The sequence below is a fragment of the Sminthopsis crassicaudata genome, chromosome 4 (assembly GCF_048593235.1).
Source record: "Sminthopsis crassicaudata isolate SCR6 chromosome 4, ASM4859323v1, whole genome shotgun sequence".
NCBI classification, from domain to species: domain Eukaryota; kingdom Metazoa; phylum Chordata; class Mammalia; order Dasyuromorphia; family Dasyuridae; genus Sminthopsis; species Sminthopsis crassicaudata.
In genome coordinates, this window is record NC_133620.1 from 253045456 (window position 1) to 253059056 (window position 13601).

The 13601-nt window shown below is 32.6% G+C and overlaps 1 protein-coding gene across 1 annotated transcript in view; it reads left to right on the forward strand.

Moving 5' to 3' along the window:
- Nucleotides 1-3599: 3599 nt before the first annotated feature.
- Nucleotides 3600-13601, forward strand: part of EYS (eyes shut homolog) — a 401433-nt gene continuing 391431 nt past the window's right edge. Inside the window, exons 1-2 of the mRNA XM_074310593.1 lie at nucleotides 3600-3664; nucleotides 11620-11784. The gene's annotated coding sequence lies outside the window, so the exon portion shown is untranslated. The remainder of the gene's footprint in view (nucleotides 3665-11619; nucleotides 11785-13601) is intronic.

Below are 13601 nucleotides of genomic sequence, written 5' to 3' on the forward strand. Positions count from 1 at the left end.
TATTTTACTAACCTAAATCCAATAATATAACATTCATCCATATAGCATGATTTAATAATCAAGCACTTATATTTGAAATAAGGAAGGTTTAAATCCTACCAGATACTTCTTGAATGTAAATCACTGGGCAAGTCAATTAAGCCTCAGTTTCTTCAATTATTAAATTAGGAGGTTAAGTTCAATGATCTTTAAGACCTTTTTTGGTTCTAAATCTATGATCCTATAATGCTATACATCTTTATTTTTTCAATGATAAAATTTCCTTTGCTTGACATTAAAGTCCCTGCACAATCTGATTATCTCTTACTTTTTCAAGGCTTTTTATTCATTAATTCCTTTTATGTACTCAATGTTTCAGTCAAATTAGCTTACTCTCCTCTGTATGTAATTACATTTCTCACCTCCATGTCTTTGTTCTGAATGTCCCTCATACCTAAAATGTACTTCTTTCTTACTTCCACCTCTTGGAATTTCTTATTTCCATCAAAGTTTGGCTGAAGTACCACTTCATAAATGGGGCCTTATTTTGAGCCCCACAAATACTAGTGTCATCCCTTCCTCAATCCCTAAAAAATACCGTGACTTTGTTTTGTATGTGTTTGAATTTTATCATATGCATTCATGTTATTTCCCCCAAATACAGAGTAATCTCCTAGAAGGCCAAAACCATCCATCTCTCTCTTTATATCTCCAATGCTTTGCATAGTACCTAAATATACATAATAGGTATTTAATTAGGTGTGGGGGAAGAGGGGATGGTGCTGGTTTATGTAGAGTTGCTTTTTGAAGTTAAAGTCTTTTTGTTTCCCCATTCTTTCTTTACTGTTTGCTTTTAAAATATAGTTCACCTTTCTGTACCATTTTGTATTTTTTGAGTAACAGAGCTACCTTAATCTCATTCATAATGTTGGCTCCAAAAACTCTCCTTTTCTTCTTATTCTTCCTCTCCCAACTTGGTAATTATTCTAAGTCTTGACTTTCTGCTTAATTATATACAAGCTTTTTCACTAGAGCATAGTTGACAGATTCCTTTCCCCAAGTATTACTACCAGGCTCTTTATCCCTTTTTTATTGTCCTTCCTCCAGCATATTCCAAAGAATGCTGGGAACAAAAAAAAAAAAAAAACAAACAAACAAACAAACAAACAAACAAAAAAGATTGGCCATTCTGAGAACACTATAATACTTTATCTAAGGTACATTTCTTAGGGTGATTTAAATCATGAAGATTTTAATGATTGGCTTAGCATAGTCTTCTGTTCCTATTCCTAACACAGTCCTCAAAAATCTGAAATTGGCTCATTTCTCAGAAAGGCAGAAGGTGTTCTTAGTATTCCAGACCATAATTGATATTAATTTTTTTTCTCCATTCTAAATGCAGTCTTCTATTTTGCATCCTCATAACTCAACAAGATGGCCTAAGCCAAGGGAAATTTTAACTACAAATCATCCACATGGTTATCATTCTCTCATAAGATTTTTTTCATTCTTGAAAGTGTATTACAGTAAAAAGTTCTTTTTTTTGGCATGGAGAAATGGACATCTCTATTGGCACTATCCTACATTAATAAGTGATGTTCCAAATGTTAAATAGGAAGCAATTAAGTATCTGTAACTAAATTTGAACTCTGGTCTTCTTCACTCAAGGCCTACCATCAAATATTTAGAAGACAGTAATCTTGTCTTCTTTTATGGTTTGAAGCGTCAAATTTCTTCAACCAGTTTTTACTATATGATTTTCCACTTCCTTTTGCCACTCAGAATTTGATATTACCAAAACTATGTAAAAGAGTTTGACTTTTAAGAGAACTCTTTTTTTTTATTCTTGTGGTTACCATGAATGAATCAAATTAATATTTCTATCCTATTCAAAGTACCTCATGATTTCTAAATGACAACGATGTTGCATATTTATGCAATTAAATTATTCCTTTTCTAGAATCACTTCAGTTTGTCACTTTCTTCCCAAAACTAAATATAATATTGCATAGGTAGCTTAATCAGGGGTTTACAACAAAACTGTCACCTTATTCTGAACACTAGGGCTCTATTAATATATCCTAAGATTCTGCTAGCTTTGGGGCTATCATATAGCATTGTTAAATCATATTAATATTGCAGTCTTTTAAATCTCTCTTATCTCAGTTATATAAAAAGCTTTTGATATATAACTAATTCATCCTATATTTTAGTTCATTTTTAAAATGTTTTATTAATACATTTTGTCTTTTGTCCAGTTTGTCATTAAGCCCTTTGGAGAATTTGGTTGTACCTTTACTGAATTTAAATTGAATGGATTCAGTTCATTATTCCAAGTCTGTTGAGATATTTTTGCATTGCTATTGTCATCCAACATGTTAGCTATCATTCCAAGATTTTGAATCATCTGCAAATGCATTCATCCAAATAATTGATAAAAATGTTGAATATATAGAGACAAAGAAAGATCCTAGAGCCCTTACATTATGATGTTGTAGTACAATCACTTCTTCTGAAATCCAGTCACTTAACCAATTCCAAATCTAACTAGCAGTACAATAATCTAGAGCAACATTTTTCCATCTTGCCTGCAATATATTATGAAATACTCTAACACATCCATTGAAATATAGTTACTCTGTGATACATTTTTGTTTAGTTATTTCATCATGTCCATTCCTTGTGACCCCTCTTAGGGGTCTTTTTGGCAAAGATACTGGAGTAGTTTGCATTTTCTTCTCCAGCTCATTTTATATGTAAGGAAACTGAGGCAAATTGGATTAAGTAACTGTTCAGGGTCACACAACTATTAGTGTCTAAAGTCAGATTTGAACAGAGGAAGAAGTCTTCTTGCAGGCACAGCACTCTATCCACTGTGCCACCTAGCAGCTAGTAAACCTTTCCTAGGAGAAAGGAAGAATGCAACTATTCCCCAGAAGATGCAAGCAATAAAATGTACTATTTTGCTTTCTTATTTTAAAAAAACATCATTTCAAACTATAAATAATAATATTTTATTAATTTAATAAAAATAATAATATTTAAAACCTATCTAGTTCTTTACAAATCTTATTAACATTAACAAAGCAAATCTCCTTTCATTCCTATCAGCCCTGTAAGGTGTGTAGGATAAACATCAGAATTCTACACTTTTAGAGATGAGAAGCATAAACTCATAGATTTGAAATGTTACCCTTCATGAGAGTAACTAACCTTATTTCCATTTATGCAAAAGGATGGTTTGTGAATATTAGGAAATGGGAGCAAGGATTACTGAAAACTAGCTACCATAGATTCAACAACAGACATTAAGACACATTATTTGCCAAGTTCTAGTTTAGATAATAGGAATACGAAGATAAAAGTGAAAGGGTCATTGCCATCAAAAAGGAGGGAAAGAGACAAACAGAGAGATAGAGACAGACAGACACAGAGAAAGATAGTAACTAAGAGAAAGAGAATAGATGTTAAGTTATAAGGTGAGGAACTAGCAGGTGGAGTGAACATCAAAGGATTTGGGTAGAAGGTGGTCAATTGATTTGAGGGTACAGGTGCTTGTAATTTTGCTATGTTCTATTTTAAAGCAGGAGCAAGTAATATCAGGGCTTAATGTTATTTGAATGGAAGTTTAGAAACCAGACTGAAAGAAGAAGCTCAAGTAATGTGGAAGATCAGATATTAGAAGGTAAGAAAATAGTTTTTATAGTGTGAGTGAAGATAGGAGGTTTTATAGATTGTAGACAGAACAAACTTTAAAAAAGGGATTGGTGATCAATTTCAAAGTAATTGAAGTCAAAGCAAGTTGTAGAGCAACAAAGCTAAAGAGACTGTTACAGGTACCAACTTAATAATTTGAAAATTGGGACCTGTGTGAAATAGAGAATGGATGTTGGTAGGCGATTTGATCTTTGGTATTCCACCACTTGATGATGAACTAACTAGACAGTAATATTAAAAATATATATGCCTTCAATTTCAATTCCTCAGAATGCCCCTGAATCATGGTTTTTCTCAGCTCCTCCTTATGCTATTTTGAGAAGAAATTTCCTCAAGATAGTGAGAAAGAGGGAGATGACCTAGCACCATGTAGCTGTACCACAACAACTTAACTTTAAAAGTATTTCATAATCTATATCAAATTGTTTGCCTTTTCAGATAAGGAGGAGGTTAAATGAGGGAGGGAAAGAATTTGGAACTCAAAATTTTAAGAAACAAATGTTAAAATTTTTATTTACATGTAATTGAGAAAAAATAATGTTTAAAAGAAAAAATATATATCATTATTATTTAAAATGTATATTTATTGGACAGTTCTACTGTTTTGATTAGAGTTCTTAGGCTAGGATAATTGTGAAAAATGAAAATCATAATCATTAAACAATCTTTTCAGAGACCTATATGAACCAAACTATCTACTAGGGAAAGCAAAATTAAAATTAATTAACAATTTTATATTTGTTTCAAGCTAGCATTAGTTAAAATTTATGATACTGTCAACTTGGATTTTTTAAAAGGTTGCATATTAAATTTAGAGGACATTGAAGACCCTTTTATAATCAATGTGCACAATGTATTTATGTCCATTGTTAAGATACTTGAATGTAATTCTACCATTTTAAATTAGTAATGAATTTTATAGTTGTGTCTCTGATTTTATGATCTATTTATTGTTAGTTATATCTATGATTTATTTGCTACCAGTCCTCGGTTAAGAAGCAATTCTCAAAAGTAACTTTGTTTCATGATTATGGTGAGATTCCCAGGCAATCAATGTAGTGAAAGAATGAAGATTGTCAGTATCTAATAATGAATAGAAACAAATATATTTTTAAGAAAATGGTGAAATTTTGCAGCAAGTATCACTATATTTGACAAGGGAGATTGTGGAATATACCATATTTAGTTTGTGAGGTCAAAATCAAACAACTAATTACAAGATAAAAGATCAGAATATTAAAACTGAAAAGGACCTCAGGTACAGTACAATCCAGCCCCCCCCCCCTTTTTTTTTAATAAATAAAGGAAAGATAAATATAGAGAAAGCTAAGTGATATAGTGAATAGAACACCAACTCTGGAGTCATAAAGACTCAAATTCTCATCCACTTACTAGTTGTATGACCCTGACATCATTTAATCCTCACTTGCCTCATTTTCCCCAAATGAAAAATGGGGATAATAATAGCATGGTTGTTATGAAGAATCAAATCAAATATTTATAAAGAATTTAGCAAAATTCCAGGCACATACTAGACACTATATAAATTATTATTCTCTTCCCCTCTTCCCACAAGTATTTAAAATCATACAGGTAGTTAACATTATAAGTGGGACTTGAATACAGATTATACAACTAAATCTCTACTCATTCTATTATACTAGCCTGACCAGCATGAAACTAGAAAGGGGAGATATGGACAAAAAAAATTGATGTTTATGTGTGCAGTAAATCTTTTTGCCCCTCTGAAAAGTTTGGCCACTGTGATCATCACTGTTTAAAGAGACAGAGCTGTATCTACCCTAACTTTCATAGCCAAACTATAATATGGGATCTAAAAAGTGAGATCTAAATCATCTCTTGGGTTCCTATCCCTTTTCCTCTCTAATCTTTCTAGCCTCACATACTTCTTACAGATATAGTAGTATATATAATGGAAAGAGTTCTAGAGTTGGACTGAGCATTTGAATCCTGGTTCTGCCACTGTATGAATTAGAGGGAATCACCTATCCTATATCTCTACACATACACTGTACACATTGTTTTTATCAAACTAAGGGATCATATTAAATAATCACTGAGTCAGATCTCAGTCTTAGATTTTGTGATATTAATTTCATTTTCGGCATAATACAATGTAACAAGCCTTGGATTTGAAGTGAAAAGACCTGTGCTCAACTCTTAGTATCTACTATGTGTGAGAGAGTGAGCAAGTCAATCAACATGTCTCTGCTTTGTTTTAAACAGCAAGCAAAATTAGTGTTGACTTTTTTTTTTTAACATCTCTTTCAAGGTACAAATTTATGATATTGCCAAAGACATTGAATACTTAAAATTGTAGACCTATAAAATTAAGTATGGGGCTAGATAATCTTTATGATCCTTTAAAGTTTTAAATTTATAACCCTATGAACTATGACAGTGATGGATACAGATGTTAATTCATAGTCCTTTAATTTAACTACAGAAGTGAATAAAATGGAACAGGAGAAGAATTTTGTGTTCCATATTGTAAAAGATCACCTTTTACCCTCCACATTTATTTAATTTTTTTAAATTTCCTTTTACTCATAATTTGTTGTTCATATCTGATTTTTTGTGATTCTATTGAGGTTTTCTTTAAATAATAGAGTGGTTTGCCAATATTTTTCCAGCTCATTTTATGGATGAGGAAATTGAGGCAAACAGAGTAAGTGATTTGTGTAGGATTACACAGTTCATAAAGTAACTGAGGACAGATTTGAACTCAGGAACTCAGGAAGATTCCCAAGCTCAGTATTCTATCCACTATGCCACTTGGCTGCTCTTACTAAGAATAGCTAGCATATGTGTAAAACATTTCATAAACACTACCTCATTTTGTTCTCATAACAGTCCTGAGAGACAGGTTTTATTATCATTTCCATATTACAAGTGAGGAAACTGAGGCAGGCAGCAATTAAGTTAATAATTCAGAATCACTTAACTAGTATATGTTGGAGACTAGATTTGAACTGGGGTCTTTGTAATTCCCTGTCTACAGTTCTCTTCACTGTGACCTATAGCTGCCTAAAATTCTAGACTCATGTTCATCCTGGAGGATGTAAGAGTACTTCAGAATTGTTTGTCAGGTACCTTCAGCAATGATTTTCAAGCATTATTTTATTTAATATTACTAAAGGAATTTGAGGACATTAAAGTGTAGTAGCAAATGCACAGAATGCCATGATGTAGTTCATCACAAACCAGAACATCCTGCACTTGTAACTTCAAAGCTATATTTCTACTACTTCATTTTTACTCTAGCTTGCAAATGTCTAGACTACTGATGGCTAGTGACTTCATCATAGAGATGTTCCTAAGTTTTTCTGCATTTTTATTGTTGTAAATCAGCCATAAAGTAGCTACTACCAAAAGATTTACTATTAGATTGTTATTCCTTATTTTTAATTGTTCATGGCTCTGATTTATGCTATAAGAACAAGTCATATGTCACAGTGGAGCACAGAATCTATGTCATGTATAAGAATTTGCAGTATGTAAACACCTTCAGAACATGGAATGTTTCATTTTTATCTTTGTAAATCTTAGTATGAGGATAGCTAAATAGTCCAGTGGATAGTATACTATACTTGGACTCAGAAGACTTATCTTCATGAGTTCAAACCTAGCCCCAGACAGTTATTAGCCATGTGACTGTGGGCCAGTCATTTAACCTTGCCTGTCTCAGTATCTGATCTAATGAACTGGAAGAGCAGCTAGAAGGTGCAGTGGATATATATTGGCCTTGAAGTCAAGAGAACCTGAGTTCAAATCTGGCCTCAGACATTTAACACTTCTTTAGCTATGTGACCCTGGGCAAGTCACTTAACCCCAATTGCCTCAGGAAAAAAAAATCAATTGGAGAAGGAAGTGTGCCAAGAAAACCCCAAAATGGGATCATGAAGACTTGGACACAAGTGAAATGACTCAACAATAAACTTTAGTGTTAGTATAGTAGTGAAGTACATTATAGGTAATACATACTTCTTCACTAATTGAGTTAGATTCAATGTCTTACTTTTTATCTTAGTTGCCCAGTTTGAGAACTTATTTTCTTCTCTTCTATCATTAAAAGCTAATATGTCCTTACAATCAGTAATACCCGAGTTGTTCAAATCCTATCTCTAAATTATTCTGTTTGTGTGTTTGGCGAGCCAAGGCCTCCTGGTGTCACTCATTGCGGGAGAATTACAAATATGTAGTGATTGAGGGACTTGCCTCACCAGGAAATTTCCACATTGATGAAATTACAAGTTCAGACATTATTACAGATCTAGATATATTATCTTGGAGTGCTAGACTTAAGGTCAAAAATTCTTAATTACAAATAATTTTAGCCTGAGGTTAAGGCAACTCTCTGAGATGGTCATTGATTCCTTATGATGGGGGAGAGTACAAAAAGAATCATAGGCTCATGTCATATTGATATACATTATCATTTGGAAATTCAAAAATGAGTCAATCAAACATTAAGGGCCTACTATATTCTAGACACTGTGTTAAGTGTTGGGGATACAAATAAAGGCAAAAGTAGTAGTACCTGGTTTTATAAAGCTCAGAATCTAAAATAAAGATAACAAAAAACTGGATATAAATAAGATATATACTGCATATATGAAAGATAATGAACAGAAAGAAGGCACATTAGAATTACAGAGGATTGGGAAAAGCTTTTTGTAGAACATAAGATTTTAATTGAATGAACCATCATAGGCTGACTTGGAATCCAGTGCTTTTTTCCCCCATTGTTTCACACAACATTAAAAAAACAACAACAATTCAGAAAATAATTGCAATATAACATTAATGATTATATTTCACATCTATCAGGATCTTCTAGTGTTTCTAATTAAGCTCTAGTTCATTCTAGTTGAATGAAGCCAGGATAGTCGGGAGGCAAATATCAGAAAGGAGGAATTCCCAGGTATGGGGGGAAAGTAGCAAAAGTGCCCAGACGCCAGGAGATGAAGTGACTTATGGAAGGAACAAAAAGGAAGCTAATGTTACTGGATCACAAAGTGGAGTCACGGTTTAAGAAGACTAGAAGACTACCAGGGGGGCTGAGTTACTAAAGATTTGAATGCCAGTGTGTTTTATATTTGATTCTGGAAACAATAATAGTAAGCTATTCATTTAATGAATGGGAGTGGGGAGTGTTGCCATGGCCAATCCTGTGCTCTAAACAGTTAAGTATAGTATGTCACTAGATATTATTAAAGTTAGGAAAAGAAGAGAGTTTGAGAGGGAAGATAATGAGTTCAGTTTTCTACTCTTTCTGGTCATCATGTAGTTCTTTACAATTAGTAAAGTTGTATTATCAGAAGTATTTGTCTACAGATAACTCATGAACAGAAAATGAAAATTTTCCATTTTAATTAAAAATAGAAAATAAAATAAAGAAATTAGAACAAGCTATACATTCTCTAACAAATACAGAAAACATCTATGAAACATTTAGAATGTCCTTTCAGAACCCTATGCTAGCTTTTTTGTCTTAGTTTGTTTTTTGTTTCTAATACTGGGTTTTTATTTTATGTTCTCAGCTTCAAGCACAAAAGTACAGACATTAGTGACTTTGATGGTATTATCTTGCAAGATATTTAATAAATATTTTTATGTAAAAAAAAAATCTGATTCCTTTTTTCCTTCATAAATGCCAGAGAAATGAATTTGGACTATGTTCAAACAACACAGCCTGAAGAGGCTTCTGGAAACAGCAGGGAAATACTTTGCCTAACCCCAATTAGCCTTGTTTTCCATATTTAGGGCAGCACTATTTTCTAACAAATCCACTAAACACAGTGATAAAGGAAATTAATGTGGCTAGAAAGCAATTCAATAACAAATGTTTATTCTTCATAATTGCTGTTTCCTGACAGGATTTGCATTAAAATTGTCAGCTATGAAAAAAGTTCAAGTTGTGTTAGGCTTAGAAGTGTGCAGGTGTACATGACTTTACATAATAGATGCATTCCTGGAAAGTGGTATAAAATCCCTCTCCCCACTCCCATATATTAGAGCACATGTTAGAAGCACTAGAAGATTCTGACAAATGTGAAGTATAATAATTAATGTTATTATTGCAAATATTTTCTGAATGTTGTTGTTGTTGTTTTTTAATGTTCTGTGTAGCAATGGAATAACACACTGGATTTGGAGTCAGTGTATCATGGTTCAAATACCACTTCTGATTTAATGGGATTTGGGGCAAAGCCTTCAACCTCTCTGGCCTTCAGCTTTCTCATCTACAAAATGAGAGGATGGAATATTTGGCATCTAAGGTCCCAAATAGCCCTGGAAATATGTTTTTATAAAGATTTTTTAATACACAAAATTATTGTTTATACAATCTTTATACAATTTTTTTATACACAAAACAATCTTAGAACCATTTATTTTATTACACTCATTTCTCTCTTTTAAATTGTCCCTATTATAAGGCAATTCCTGAATATTGACAAGAAGAGAAAGGAGTTTTAGCTCCTGTCATATCTGTTTTCAGTGGTTACCTTGTTCCTTTAAAGCCCTTTTTGTTTGTTTGTTTGTTTTCTCATTTCTAATTTACTGTCTGGTAGTATGACAGTGGAGGGTGTAAAAGGAAATTCACCTCTAAAATAATGGTCAGGACCTAGTTCCCTCATCCTCCCTGGGGAATAAGTTCTATCCCAAGTCACATCCCCACCAGGGAAAAGACAATATCCCTTTACTGCCCTGACCTTGTTAGAAGTATGAAATTATGGAATTACAGACTTGGAAAGAATAATCAATTATTCAGTTAGTCAGTATTTATTAAACACCTACCATATGGCAGGCACTGTGCTAAGTGCTAGGTGTTAAGAATGTGAAAATAAAAATGAAATAGTCCTTGCCCTCAAGGAGTTCACATGTACTGGGGAAGAAATTATGAGAATCAAGGAGACAACAGGCAAAGATAAAGAAGCTTTGGAGCTAAAAAGGCCTTACGTGAGAGGCAGTATCTCAAGTAGAATCAAGATGAAAGCAGAATTTTGATTGCAAAGAATGGCAACAAGGTCTGAGAGGATCTCTGAAGTTCAGACCTCAATACTTTGAGCTATTTGCCCTATAATATTGCTTTATAATCTAGTTCTAAATGGCCATATCAAATTACCATACTCGGTCAGTACATAAACATGTACAGGTTTTCTGCTTCCTGGGGATATGCAACCAACCGCCAATTCTTAATTCTTTGGAAATCTATTCAGGTGGAAAGCTCTTGCAACACACCCTTTGTTTTTCCTCTCTTATAGTTAAGTTCACAGGATTTTTGAAACTTTCCAATTCTAAGGTTTTACAGATCTGAAGTACAATGTAGTTTAACCTCTTCTAATAATTGGCAAATCTAACTTTACATTTGTATCTGATGCTTTCTGAATCACAAGCCTTAAAAAGGTAAATGCATTTTTCCTATGTTAATACATTTTAAAAAATTCATCTGTACATCACACAAGTCATCTGTGAAGGATATATATCATAAAGTACAAATTTCTATCATGTAAACAAAATACATAAAAGATTACTTGTTGTACACTTTAATCTTTGAGCCTTTTAAAGAATGTAAATAAAAATATTAGTATTCTCTAAATTATATTAATTTGTACTGACTTATTTTACTTTCAAAATATTACTCTAGCCTTGAGATATTTATTTTTATGTCATGTAACTTAAGCAAGGTATATTTTGAAATATTTGTTTTAAATTTTTATTAACATTTCTTTACAGTTCTAGCAATTAGCCTTAATTATTATCAACAATAGGACAGATTTTAGCTGCTGTTCATCCTGGATCATAAATAGTGTGTTTAATTGAATGAGATGGCATTGATGTTATGTCAGATTGATATCATTTTCACATTTTACCTTTTTTTTTTTTTTTTAATTGTAGACACAGCCTTATTTTTTCCATCTTTCAATGGGAACTCTTATTTAGAACTACCTTCTCCTACATCCCTGGACGAGCCAAAATTTACTTCAGAGGATGAAAAAAACAGAATTGTTACTATCTACTTGACAGTGAAGTCAATCACTTTAAATGGAACCCTTCTTTATAGTAAGTATCAATAATATTTCAACGGAATCTTGGTTTCTCTTTCAGACATTGATCCTAATGTGGCTCAAAACGTAAGACTAGTTGGATCACTGAATTATTTATGACAATGCTTTGGAAATTTGCTTTTTTAATACATGATACATTACCAACAAGAAGCCATAGTTGTTAATAGTTTGCATTTTCTGAGTCCTTTAATTTATGACTCAATCAATGAAACATGACTTCTAAAAGGGAACTCTGCCCTAACAAGAAAAAAATACAGCAGACTTGGGATTTCAACATATGTATATGATTTTAAAACTCAAATGCTACAAATGCTACAATTTATTTTCCAAATATAATTGCATGTTATGCTAAAATGAATTTTATTAGTTTTTTAGAAATGGGGAAATAGTTCTTTTTTATTTGGGAGGGAAATCATTCTTAAAGATGGAATCAAGAAGTCTTTAATAACTAAGATTTCTGTAACTTTTAGTAAATTTCCTTTTCCAAAATTGGGGCAGTTTGGTAGCATAGTGGACAGAACTTCAGTCCTGGAGTTAGGAGGATCTAAGTTTAAATCTGGCCTCAGATACTTACTGGCTCCTAATTCTGGGCAAGTCATTTAGCACTATTTTTATTCCTCATCTATAAAACAAGCTGGAGAAGGAAATGGCCAACACAGCGGTCAGTACTTTTATCAAGAAAGCCCAAAAGGGATTACAATGAGTCAGACATGATTGACACATCTTCAATAACAAAACAACAAAATTTTTCTAAAATTAAATACTGTTTTTTTTTTCTTAATCCATTATATTGGGCAACATATTTGATAGAGTGTTTAATTTAGAATGTGGGGAACCTGTATTCTAATTCTGCCTTAGACTGCAGCAATGTGACCCTGGACAAGTCACTTAACCTAATCTATAAAATGGGAACAATAATTTTGCCTACTCTCCCCTGACATTGCCACCACTTTGCTACAGGTATTCATCTCTTTTCATTAGGATTACTGTTATAACTTAGTGGTGGGATTGCCTCCCTCAAGTCTCCAATCTATTTTTCATTTAACCACTAATGTGACTTTCATAAGACATAAGTCTTGGGGCAGCTAGATAGTGCAATGGTTAGAACACCCTCCCTGAGTGAGGAGGACCTAAAATATGAATCTGATCAATCTCCCATCTCCTCTTCAATAAATTCTAATGGACCCCTATAACTTCCAGGAACAAATATAAACTCCTTCATCACTTAAAACACTTCATTAGTGACATTTCTTCTACTTTTCTGATCTTCTTATACCTTATTCTCCAATATGTACTCTTCGATCCAGTGACAATAACCTCACTGGATGGTCCTCAAATAAGACACTCTATTATCTGTGGATGTTTTCTGTGACTGTCGAACATGCCTGGAATGCTCTCCCTCCTCATTAAGGGATTAATTAAAATCTCATCTTTTATAGGAAATCTTTCCCAAACTCTCTTAATTCTAATGCCTTCCCTTTCTTAATTATTTCCTCTGTATCTTATACATAACTTGTCCATATGCATTTTATTTACATATATATGTGTGTGTGTATATATATGTGTGTGTGTATGTATTTCAGATTTCCCTTATATTCTTGAGTATTATTTTTAATATTTCAATATGAGTTGTGTGAACCTCTGAGTTGATGGGCTTTCTTCTAGCTTTGCTAAGTACTACTATTGAACATGACTGCAATTGCACTTTTAAAACATGGCATACATTTTATTCATTTTTTTACTTTTGGCTTTTAATATTAATATTTATTTAATATTAACAAAGTTCAATAACTGTTGTTATAATTTATGTAT